The sequence below is a fragment of the Pleurodeles waltl genome, chromosome 7 (genome assembly GCF_031143425.1).
Source record: "Pleurodeles waltl isolate 20211129_DDA chromosome 7, aPleWal1.hap1.20221129, whole genome shotgun sequence".
In the NCBI taxonomy this organism is placed as follows: Eukaryota; Metazoa; Chordata; class Amphibia; order Caudata; family Salamandridae; genus Pleurodeles; species Pleurodeles waltl.
The window spans coordinates 1,469,001,595-1,469,014,736 of NC_090446.1; the positions used below are offsets into that span (position 1 = coordinate 1,469,001,595).

Here is a 13,142-nt window from a genome sequence, read left to right on the forward strand (position 1 = left end):
CAGGAAGGCTCAGGCCCAGTAGGACCAGGATCAGAAGGTCCATGGCTGGCAGACATAGGAGGATCCTAAACCAGCCTAACAAGGACTACATGAACTAGGGTGATATGCAACAAGGAAACTAGGAGGGCCAGTGTCAGTAGGATGAGGAGGTCCAGCCCCAGAACGACTATTACTTGGACCATGATAGAGGGGACCTGGGTCAGATTGACAACAACAAGGTGGAACTGGCTGTGAGAAAAGGCCTCTTTTGACATGGTTAGCCCCAACTTTCTGCCTGGTATGTGATGCTGCCTCAAAGTTGTTAGTGCCCAGGGCCAGATCTCTTTTCCAAAACTGCTGTGATGCACTGGCACAATTGGATATACTTTTAGCTGCCACTATAAGTCCCTAGCAAATTGCATTTAGGTACCCAGGGTATGGGGTTATATGGGTAGACCTCTGAGGACAGCAGCACTACGTGTGCCACCCTCTAGGTCCATGTATCCAGATGCACCCAGCACTGCCATTGCAGGTCGAATGTCCTGGTGCAATCCTAGAATTCAAACTCGACATGGCACACTGCCTGGATGCCTTGTCCACTACACACTGCATGCAATATATGTAAGTCACCCCTCTCGCAGGCCTTCCAGCCCTACGGTAGTGTGTACTATACTGCATGTGAGGGCATAGCTGCATGAGCAATATGCCCCTTCTGTGTCCTTGCCAAACCTGGGACATAGTAAGTGAACAGAGCAGCCATTTTAAATGCAGATGCTGGACACTGGTCAGTACGAGTTTCACAGCTACACAATAGCCACTCAGAACCCTGGGTTGTTTGGTATCAAACAACTCTGAATGATAAATTCAAACTAGTACTAGTATTGGATTTATTAAAAAATTTACCGAGGGGTTACCTTAGATGTGACGCCTGCAAAAGATAAACAGCCTGCCACCACCAGGCACAAATCTGAACCCCTAGGGTGAGATCCTACTGTCTGGGATTCAGAACAAAGCCCTCCCCACCCCCACGTAGGAATGTGCACTGATCTTCTGGTGAGCTTCAAAGGACTTACCACCCTTGAACCTTGACCCTCAGGCCTCCTACTAGCAGCAGAAGGTCACTCTCATTGCCAACCCCACTTTTGGCAGGAGCAACAGCAGGAAACCAAACTAAGGACAGGAGGACTGGTCAGTTCTGGCTTGCACCACCCTTAAGGTGTTGCATGCATGGTGACCTCTGCATTGTACTTTTTTCCATCTCGGACGGAAGGAAAATAGGCAATCAGGTGTAGGGAAGTGATCACTGCCCACAGGAAATTGTCACTTAGTAGATGTAGCCACCCTAAGGTAGATGACCCATTGGTCACTATTAGGTACCCCTAAAATACCTATTTAATACAGTATTTAGAGGGCATTCTTAGACCAAGAAATCATATTCTGAGGAATCAATAAGACTAGCAACAAAGAAGACCCGAGGCACAAGAACAGAAGACCTGCTACACAAAGAAAAGGCACCAAACCTTGTGTGCTGCAACCAAGACTCGACAATCACAGCTGAGGTGTTGCTTGGACACCAAAAGGACTCTAGAACCCCCCAGAGGACCTCCAGTCTTCACAAATCACCAAAGAACTCCCTCCAGAGTGAAGGTATCACTCCACACCTGAAGAAACCAACAAGCCAGTGAAGTCCACTTCACTGACAGGCTGCCAAGTGCCAAACTAGATGCTGCAGCCAGGCCAAACTCCACCCATCGGACTACAACAATAAACCCTGCTGCAGCAAGGCCAAACTCCACCCAACAGACTACAACAATAAACCCTGCAAGTGTGGCAGGTTTGGTGGCACTGTGTGGACTGGCTGAAGCATGCTGTTACCCTGAGTAGTGGTCACCTCACATCAGACACCAAGAAAAACAGCCCGCACCAGACTGTAAAAGGACCAGGTCGAGGGACTTCAGAAAACACCAGGACCTCCCACCAGAGTCCCCCTGCTGACCAGCAAGTGACTTTCAAACCAACTTACCTCCTGCTTCCAAGGGCATTGTTACGCACAGCGCTTGGCTCACCACTTCGCTCTGCACCCAGCTGCCCTGTGGCTTGCATTGAAGATCCAGTAATGCACTAAGGGTCCCCACCCCTTGCAACCTCAACACTCCAAGGGGACCCGCTGGTCTTATCTTTAAGTTAGTCTCTGCAGTGCTTTTCCAAGTGGCTCCCCCGCAGTGGCCCGGCACAAGCTCCAAAGACCACTTTCCGCTTCTCCCGCTGGATCTAGGAGCCGCCCAAACTTCTGCAGCTGACCAATAGTGGCCATTGATGACCTTGACTTTCCTGCCAAAGGAGAACTTGTTAATTGCACTGCCTGATTTTATATGTATTTTTAAAGGTGATCCACTATTGATTCTCATGGTGCATTATTACACACAAAAATACTCTTTTTATTAAACTTCAAAAATTCATATCTCGAAAAGTACTTAACCAATTTTGACTAATCTGAAGTATTTTTCTAAATTGGTCTCAAGTTATGGTTTTGAGAGTGTGCTGTGATTTATTGATACTGTGAGTACAACAAATGCTTTGCGCTTCTCCAAGATTAGCCTAACTGCTCGACCAATCAACCATAAAAATTAGTGCATGAGGTGGTCTAGTTTTTACCTCTGTAAACCAACATGTGGTTGCCAGGACCCCTTACACAGTGTGCCTACCTTTGCACACTACATAGAGGGCCAGCCTCCTACACTGGCAAACCAGAAGGACTATTATGACAAGTATGGGAAAGAATACCTGGTGGATTGGGAGTTCTAGGGAAACCAAATCAGTGGGACCAGCACCAGAAAACCCGATACATGAGGACTAAACAAAGAAGTACCAGTACTAAGACCAGAACTAAAAGAATCAGGAGAAACAGAAGCAGAAGGTCTAAGAACAGGACCTCTAGGGGACTAAGTATACCAGTGCATCCATACCAGGAGGAATGATGGATGATAATTAGGTTGAAGGTGGTAAAAAGGTCCAGTACTAGGAGCCTGTGAAACAGAAGACCCAGGATACAAAGAGCTAGGTGCAGGAGTACATGGGAATGATGATCACATAGGCCAAGAAGTACAGGGTCAGTAAGTTCTAGGACCAGCATACAAAATTATGAGGGCAGTGAACGGGGAGAAAACAGCTAGGAGGAACAGACTCAGATTGAAGAGGACCACAAAGATCAGGACCTAGAGGGCAATGGGCAGTGGCCTTGATAAGCATACCAGTGACAAGAAAGACCAAGAGAACTGTGCCAAGGGCTTCCAGAAGGTCAGAGCAAGGAGGCCGAGGAAAACTAAAAGGATGATGGCCATGCCAGGGTTAAAAGGGCCATGAAGTTTAGTGCCTGGGGGACCAGTACTCAGAATACTAAGAGGGGCAGAGAAAGGGGACTGGACAATGGTCATTAAAAGGACCAAGGCCGAAACAGCCTTGTTCAGGAGGGCGCAGCCAAGGATAACCTGTATCAAGGAGGCCACAATCAAAAGCTGCAGTACCAGTAGAACTAAAAGGACAAGGAAAAGATCCAGAAGGGTCAAGGCGACCCAGACTACGAGGACAAAGACTAAGAGGACAGGCCAGGACACAAGAGGCCAGATGGACAAGGAACACAGTACTAGGGCTAGGAGGTTCAGAGTGGAGAAGAACCAGGACAAGATAACCAAGGTCAAGAGGACCAGAAGGAAACAGTGCCAGATGGGCCAAGACGGGCTAACCAAGAAGGGACAGGATAGCCAAAAGGCAAGATTTATGATAACAAGCACAAAAGGACAATAAGGACCAGGATGAAGGGAACCAAGGAGACAAGGGCAAGGATGGTTGGTGTTCCAGGAGAACAAAGCCCAGTACAAAATCTCAATAAGTACAAAGACTATGAAAAACAAGAATAGCACAACTATGCCTAGGTGTGTCAGGGAGGTGAGATCAGGGACACAGGCAACCAAAGCCAGAAGGAAAAGTTCTAAGAGGATCAGGAAACAAAGGAAAAGGTGGTACCAGGAATATCACGGCAGAACAATCAGGACCGTGAGTACTAGGACGAGGAGGATAAGGGTAATGAGGACAAGATGGTTCAGGATCAGTGAGATCAGGACTGGGATGGCCACATCCTGGAGGGCCACGCTACAGGGCTAAGAATGAGATGGTCACAGAGGATTAACAGGATGGCCAGTACCAACACAACCTAAGCAAGGGGGGCCATGATGAATTAGCACAGAAACATGAGGGAAAAGAGCAGAAGGATCAAGAATAGATCCTGGAAGTCTAGAAAAATTAGGATCATAAGGATTATGGCCAATAGGACCCGGAGACCAGAATAAGCAAGGAAGATGAGGAGTCAGTCCCTAGGATTCCAGTAGGGCCAGGGCAAGATGGATTAGAAGTAGGGCCATAGCAAGGTGGGTTAGGAGCATGAGCACTAAGAGGACCAGGAACAGCGCTAGGAGTGCTAGGAGAACCCTGACTATTGAATCAGGGGCAAGAGTACCATGTGGAGCAGAAAGACCAGGACCTGGGGGAGGTAGGGCCAGGGCGAGGAAGATTAGGTGGACCATGACAGCCAGAGCCAAGATGCCTAAAGGGACTAGACGTAGATGTCCAGGAAAAGCTGGACCAAAATGATGAGGCTCAGAATGACTCATTGGGTGTAGTGACAGAAGGTCCGCGAGGACAAGGGGCATAGTCAGTATGACAAGAATGATCCAAACCAGGAAGATAAGAGCCATGAGGGAAAGGCCAAAGAGGGCAGGACAGAAGAGACCAGGTAGGGTAGACTGAGGTGACCAGCAGTGCGAGGAACTGATGTACTAGGATTCAGATGAGCCGGTGGGAAGGATCAGAAATACCTGGTCAAATGGATGAACTCCGAGAGAATCAGGAAAGAAAAAGAAAAGCTAGGAGAAAGGGGTGAAAGGACCAGGAGGACCACAACCAAGAGGATTAGGCATACAAAGACACAAAAAAGAAAGACAAGAAACAAAAGGATCAAGTCTGGTGGGCACAAAACCATTGAGAGAACACAGACTGCAAAGACCTGAACTAGGAAAACTATTGCTATGCAAACCAGACTGAGTTAGGAAGATCAAGACAACTGGTCCAAAATAATCATGAGGTGTTGTCCAGGCAACCAGAGCCAGCATGACTAGAGCTAAGGGAAAAGGGGCAAGGAGGACCACTGGGACCTCAAACAAGGAGAAAAGAAAGCTCAAATCTCAGTGCCCAGGTGTATCAGGACTGGTATCCCAGGACTAGCAGGGTTAGGACGAAGAGGAGAAAGAGGACCAGGACAAGAAAGACCAGGTTTACAGGAACTATGACGACCAAGCCTGGTAGCTAAGAACAGGATAATCTGAACAAGGAGGGCCAGGACTTTTCGGACAAGTTTGTCCAGGATGACAATGAGCAGGAGGACCAGGGACAAGAGCATCATGACATGTTGGAGAAGGTACAGTCAAATGGATAGACAAAACACTCCTTGTTCATATGCTTGAGATAATGTTGAGTAAAACCACTTTAGAAATTGAACGTGTACCAAACTGACCAGGCCTAGACCAAGAAGACATAATAGTAAGGACCAGGACCAGTGAATGCAGTATCAGATGGCCAACAATGACCAGGGCATGGGGAGTCAGGATGACACAAATCAGGAAGACTAGGCGTGCCATCCCTAAAAGACCTAGGGCTAAGTCGATAGGTACCTAACAGGACAGCAGGTTTTGAGTATGGATCAGAAGAACCAGGATCATGAGGCCCAGGAAGGGCTAAGACAAAGATGAGAAGATGAGCTAAGAACACACCCAGGAAGACCAGGGTCAAGAAGGCCTACAACCAGGAGCATCAGATTCAGTAAACCAGTACCAGGGTGACCAGAACTAGTTAGACCAGGGCCAGGATGAGGATCTGGAGGGCCAAACTAGCCAAGAAAATGAAGACTTGAAAAAAGACTAGGAGGAGGACCAACACCGAAAGGCAAAGAAGGACCTGAAAGAGGAGGAAGAAGACTGGGAGCAGGAGGACACCTAAGAGAGTCTAGGCGGTCCCTTTTGTAAATGGTTCTTATTCATGCGTCTTATGCTGCCAGCCCGGGAAATCCCCCACTCTTCAGCCCACGTATAGAACTAGCAAGTAATTTATGAAAAATCAGGTAATTTGAAGGAATAAAAAGATGGGACTGTTACACTCTGTGTGATTCTGTCTGATGCTGGTCTGAGGGTGGATCTGAGGACAGAGGGCCTAAAGCATAATAGACAAGATTGTGGGATAGTTCCTATTCTAGGGATAGGACTGCAGAGTAGTTTAGGGTGGCAGCACCACCAAATGTGGGTGACTGAGTTGGTCCCACACCCTCTGGATGCTGTCAACCTGCCTTTTGGCTAGCTCACAGTGCCTCACACAAACCTGGATGGTAAAGTTGATTTCTGGCAACCTGAACACAACACTCTGGGCCTGATTAGGAGTTCGGCAGACGGTTTTCACGGTCCGCCGAACTTCCGATGGGGAGGTTGCAACCACATTTGCTACCTCCCTGCTGGACCCATTCATTGTTTCCTGCTAGGCTGGCGGGCGAAAACTTAACAGGAAACCTAGCAGGAAATAGGCTACAGCATTGTCTCTGGCTCCATAATCGAGCCAGTGGCAATGCTGTAGCCTGCAAGGCAGACACTGGACATTGCGAAGGTGCTGTGGCCACCTGGAACTATTCTCTGCCAGGCTTTTCATGGCGGTGTTACCGCCATGCAAAGGCTGGAGGAGAGCGAGGTTGTAATCGGCAGAGCAGTGATGTATGCACGGCTGCTCTGATGGATTATGATCTCTGCCACCGCCAGACTGCTGGGACCCAAAATCCTGGCGGTGCTGGCGGTTCCCTGGTGGTTGAACCACCATGGTTGTTATGTGGCGGTTGGATCGTTATAAGACCACCACACTCATATTGAGGCCCCCTGACTCTTGAGGGAAGTGGTGGCGAACAGACCATATCCCTGTCTCTCAGTTATACAGAGATTCACACCTGGCAAGGTAAACAAGGAGATGCAACATAGGTTTCAATATATCTATTGAATCAAGTAAATCCAATTTTAAAAAGCTTAGCTGTGATGAGTAGGCAGATGAAACGTAAGACAGTGATCATTGTTACCTTTAGAGTAAAGAAGATGAAACCCCCACATCTTCGTATGATCCTAGAGCCTATAGATTCCTGGTGTCTAAAACCTGAGAAAATAGAGGTGGTAACTCTTCTGCCTGTCACGATCTAAAGTAAGGACCCCGACCCCATACCTGAAAGGCGGGCAACGATCTGCCCGTTGTCTGCTGGTAGTACTTCTGTTTGACCGAAGGGTCAATGCCAGGATCAGCAAAGCTGTCAATGGAATGGTGTATGTCTCAAAAGGCCATGACTCAAATGCCCTCTAAGCTCCTTTGGCCTTCGTGGTGCTTATATAACAAGTCTTAGGGTGTTCTAAGACCAGGCCTTACGTGATAGTGTGTCTGGATCTGAGGGTCGACTCCATAGTTCCTGGAATGTCAATACTAGGTAGAATATTGTGTACTAAACATGACAGCCTTGAGCAGGGCACAGAGTGAAATGCCTGCAAAAAGCTGATAAAGTGTACAGTTATGCTTTCTCTGAAAAGGCAACTGATTACAATATAAAGGAGCTTAGAGCTGTCTGCGCTAAAATATATGAAAAGAAATAAAATGAATAAAACACCTATGTATGTGAAAGGGCACAGACTACAGGTCTAAGCTAAAATAAGGGTGCCCAAGCTAGGTACTAAATGGAACTGACAAGATTAAAGGTCGGTGGTTGAAAATGAGTCTGGTCTGTGAAGGACGGGAGAAAGGGTTTGAGAAAATCAGATGGCTGAAGTCAGGAAAAATGGTAAAGGCTACCAAGGGGGTCAAAGGGCTATTGAAATCAGCAAAGGGGAACTCAGGGTCATAAAAAGGATCTGATGAACAGAAGAGTGGGTAATGGAGACTTCGGATAGATCATCACAGATGGCCCAAAGAGGATTTCTGTGTGACCCCAAGATGTTTGGCTGACTTTCCATATTCACAATTGTGTGGTGAATATGTAGCTAGTGTATAATAGTAAGACTCCATGTGTGATTAAAGTCTAAGTGCATGGACTGGTGGGATGCATTTTGCTTGAGGTGATGGAGAGTAGAAACAGATTCACTATGCAGTGGGCATAAATTGACTGCATCACTCTGGGTGGAGACATAGAGCTGAAGTGAGGGAGAATGGAGAAAAAGATACCCAATGAAATTGTGTGAGGTTGTTTTTAGCAAAAGGCTGCTGATTAGTTATTGCTGAAGGAAAACATAGGGAGGATGGTAGGAGTAAAGGGTAAGTCATAGGTTTCTCTTGTTAAAGTAGGGCTACCCTGTTGTCAGGAAGGCTAATTTATGTCCCCTGGGCATGGTCATTGGGCATAGTGGCATGTAGGGGGGCACAAATCAAGCCCCCCTATGCCACAAAAAAAAAAAAGTAAAAAAATACCTACCTGCACTTACCTTTCTCTCCCTGGGATGGCTCCCTCCATCCTTGGCTGTCCTCCTGGGGTGGGCAAGGGTGGCAGGGGGTGTTCCTGGGGGCAGGGGAGGACACCTCTGGGCTCCTTCTGAGCCCACAGGTCCCTTGACGCCTGCCCTGACCCAGGCGTTAAAAAACAGCGTCCATCAGGCTGGGCGCCGTTTTTTAAGGCCTGCCCCTTCCTGTGCGTCAAAATGACGTCACAGTATAAATATGGGGCACAGGCCTGAAAGTCATTTTTTAGAAGGGAACGCCTACCTTGCATATAATTAACGAAAGGCAGGTTCACCCTTCTAAAAAATGGCGCACATGGTGGAACTTTGACGCCCGCTGCGTCGGACGTCAAAGTATAAATATGGGGCAGTGTTTGCGCCGAATGTGTGTCAAAATGTTTGATGCACATTCGGCGCAAACAGAGTATAAATATGCCCCTTGATGTTTTCAGCCTAGCGTCCGGACTACTTTATCGGTTTATTTTCCACGCATAGCACGATCGCGCTGCATTTTTTTTCTTTACAACCCTGACAGCTCTAACTCGAGCAAATGCAAGACCCGTTGCATTGAGAATGCTTGTTTTGCAATTCTAGTACTGTGAGTCCCTCGTTTTACACGATCTCCAGCACACAGAAAGATGATCTGAAAATCAGGACGTGGAATGTGTTCTTCTTAAAGCTGTAAATGAAGTGCAGAAAACGCAGCTGTGTAGCTCCGTGAACCGGCACACCTAAGACAAGCGAAATATCGGAAAATGTTGGTATTACTTATATTTCGTTAAATTATTGCCAGGCCTTCTCTATGAAACATTTGGGCCCATATTTATACTTTTTGACGCTAAACTGCGCTAACGCAGTTTAGCGTCAAAAAATTTAGCGCCGTCTAACGCCATTCTGAAGCGCCATGCGGACGCCGTATTTATGGAATGGCGTTAGCCGGCGCTAGCAGACCGGCGCTGCCTGGTGTGCGTGGAAAAAAACCACGTAGACCAGGCAGCGCCGGCGTAGGGGGAAAATGGCGTTAGGGCGTCTTAAAATGGGGCAAGTCAGGTTGAGGCAAAAAAATCGCCTCAACCCGATTTGCGCCATTATTTTCGACGCCCAGACGCCATTTAAATGACTCCTGTCTTAGTAAAGACAGGAGTCATGCCCCCTTCCCAATGGCCATGCCCAGGGGACTTATGTCCCCTGGGCATGGTCATTGGGCATAGTGGCATGTAGGGGGGCACAAATAAGGCCCCCCTATGCCACCCAAAAAAAAATAAAAAATATAAAAAATTATACTTACCTGAACTTACCTGAATGTCTCTGGGGTGGGTCCCTCCATCCTTGGGTGTCCTCCTGGGGTGGGCAGGGGTGGCAGGGGGGGTCCCTGGGGGCAGGGGAGGGCACCTGTGGGCTCATTTTGAGCCCACAGGCCCCTTAACGCCTACCCTGACCCAGGCGTTAAATAGTGGCGCAAATGCAGGGTTTTTTGACCCGCCACCTCCCGGGCGTGACTTTTGCCCGGGAGTATAAATACGACGCATTTGCGTCGCCGTCATTTTTTTAGACGGGAACGCCTTCCTTGCATCTCATTAACGCAAGGAAGGCGTTCACGCAAAAAAATGACGCGATTTGCCCATACTTTGGCGCTAGACGCGTCTAACGCCAAAGTATAAATATGGCGTTAGTTTTGCGCCGAATTTGCGTCGAAAAAAACGACGCTAATTCGGCGCAAACGGAGTATAAATACGGGCCTTGATTTCGCGCTTCTTCCATTTCCGCAGCACACCGGCGAGCGCCCCGGACCCGCCTACACGTGACGGTCTGTCTGACCTATCACCAAACCCGTAACACGGGGGCTGCATTACGCGAACAGCTAATTACCATACTATTACCCAGAGTCCTCTGCGCGTGGTGAGGGAATGTTTAGGGTCAGAGAACAGACGGTAAGAGGTAAAACTCCAGTAATGTAAGTACTATGGTGACAGTCGGGATCCAAAAGTGGTGGAGTGATTTTAGAAAGTTACAAAGCTCTTGGTAACATGTGGTGTTCCGACGAAGGGACAAATATTTCACAGTAATTTATTTAGCTTTGCGCAGTGGCAGTATCGTAGCCAATGAGGTCGAACCGAGGCGCGATTATTGCTTATTGAAAACTTTACCCAATACCCCGTCATGGAGACTTGAAATATAGTCGATATGGCAATTTTTGACACTCTCCAAGGAGACTGAACTACGTTGTTTGAAATAAGATATCAGTAGTACTTTATAATGAGGGCGTGAGGAGTGAATGAAAAGTCTTGTCGTTGCGGCGCTCTCTCTTAATTTAATTTTTTTAAATGTTATTTATGCAATTGACGGGTTTGGTTCTCTTCCTCGTTTCCCGTGTTTTTTTCTGCGCTGAGACGGGCCCAAGTTACGGGGTGGATTTGGGTGCAATGCTGAGCTCTTCCGACAGGCGGAGGTCGAATCTACCCGTGAAATATGTACTCACTAATCAAGCACTTTATTTCCACGATGGAAGCGTTTTATTAAAAAAGGGAAATGTTGAGAGGGTTATTTAAATTTTTATCCAGCATTTTAAAGAGAACATGAACTAACAAAGGTGTTCGGTTTCACCTTTATCATTATTTAACGTTTCTTTATAAATCGTTTAAAGTGCTGAATAATAGCTCCTAAGAGTTGTTACTTAATTCAGTGCCGCTTATTGCATTGATCTAGGGCAGAGGTCTTCAAACTGGGGGGCGCCCCCCCCTGGGGGGCCTCAAGTGATCCCAGTGGGGGCGCCAGACACTGGCAAAAAAAAGCATTATCCAGATAACAAGCCTTTGTTTTAAGCAGAAGCTTGTTATTGCATTTTTAAAAAGGTAACAGTACTTAACTGCAATGTTTAAATAGGTTTAGACATATTTAAACATTGCCATTTTTATAAAACAATTGTGAAAAATTCTGAGGGGGGCCCAATGATTATTATTTTTCAACTGGGGGGCGCGGCATTAAAACGTTTGGAGACCACTGATCTAGGGCCATGATTTAAGAAAAGTGGCACTGCACCCAGTGCAAGGATACTTTCTTGCGCCCCCACCCCGCACCTCACTAACGCCACCATGCTAATGTGGTGCAAGCAGGCGCTAGGGGAACTTAAATCTGCCCCTAAAAGGGCTAAAAGGCTGAGTGGATCCGCTGGGATTTGCACCTTGGACAATGAGATCACACACAGGCCCATATTTATACTTTTTGACGCTAAACTGCGCTAACGCAGTTTAGCGTCAAAAGATTTTGCGCCGTCTAACGCCATTCTGAAGCGCCATGCGGGCGCCGTATTTATGGAATGGCGTTAGCCGGCGCAAGCGGACCGGCGCTGCCTGGTGTGCGTGGAAAAAAACCACGTACACCAGACAGCGCCGGCGTAGGGGGAAAATGGCGTATGGGCGTCTTAAAATGGGGCAAGTCAGGTTACGTCGAAAAAATCGTCGTAACCCGACTTGCGCCATGTTTTTTCGACGCCCATCCCCCATCAACATGACTCCTATCATTGTAAAGATAGGAGTCATGCCCCCTTGCCCAATGGCCATGCCCAGGGGACTTCTGTCCCCTGGGCATGGTCATTGGGCATAGTGGCATGTAGGGGGGCACAAATCAGGCCCCCCTATGCCACAAAAAAAAATAAAAAATACTTACCTGAACTTACCTTAATGTCCATGGGATGGGTCCCTCCGTCCTTGGGTGTCCTCCTGGGGTGGGCAAGGGTGGCAGGGGGGGTCCCTGGGGGCAGGGGAGGGCACTCTGGGCTCATTTTGAGCCCACTTGTCCCTTAACGCCATGCCTGACCCAGGCGTTAAAAAGCGGCGCAAAAGCGCCGTTTTTGGCCACGCCCACTCCCGGGCGTCATTTTTGCCCGGGAGTATAAATACCACGTAAAGGCCTGGGAGTCATTTTTTAAGACGGGAACGCCTCCCTTGCATATCATTAACGCAAGGAAGGGGTTCACGCAAAAAAATGACGCACTCTCCGGGCACTTTGGCGCCCGAAGCGTCTAACGCCATAGTATAAATATGGCGTTAGTTGGCGTTAGTTTAGCGTTGAATTTGCGTCGAAAAAAACGACGCAAATTCGGCGCAAACGGAGTATAAATACGGGCCACAGAGTCTTGGACGGGTGGATCAGTCAAACTGAGCCAACAGATCCAGCACATTTGTTCCCTGCATGGACACCCTATACGATGAACAAAGAGTATAACCAGAGACACATTTTATGAGTCTGGAAGACATACTAGTTTTGTAGAGCCTTCCCCCAAATGTACATGGTTCAGCGCACACTGGCCAACAGTGCTGATTAAAACTGTGCACCACGAGAGGCAGAGTGATGATTATTAGTGGAGTACAAGACTGTATAAGAGGGAAGGCGGTGATGTACAGCTGGTGATTGGTGGATGATCTGTTTCAGGAGCCACTGGGCATCAGGGGGACACATGGCGATATTCAGCTGGTGATCAGAGGATGCTGTGCATAGGGGGCACAGAGTGATGTACAGCTGGTGATCAAAGGATGATGTGCATCTGGGGCACATTGTGATGTACAGCACAGATCATAGGATACTGTGCATCGGGGCACAGGGTGATGTACA

General features: G+C 47.9%; 1 non-coding gene across 1 annotated transcript; it reads left to right on the forward strand.

Moving 5' to 3' along the window:
- Positions 1 to 10,604: 10,604 nt before the first annotated feature.
- On the forward strand, positions 10,605 to 10,744 carry LOC138247475 (U4 spliceosomal RNA). Its single transcript, XR_011194519.1, has one exon. It is a non-coding gene; the product is annotated as a U4 spliceosomal RNA (small nuclear RNA).
- Positions 10,745 to 13,142: the final 2,398 nt, after the last annotated feature.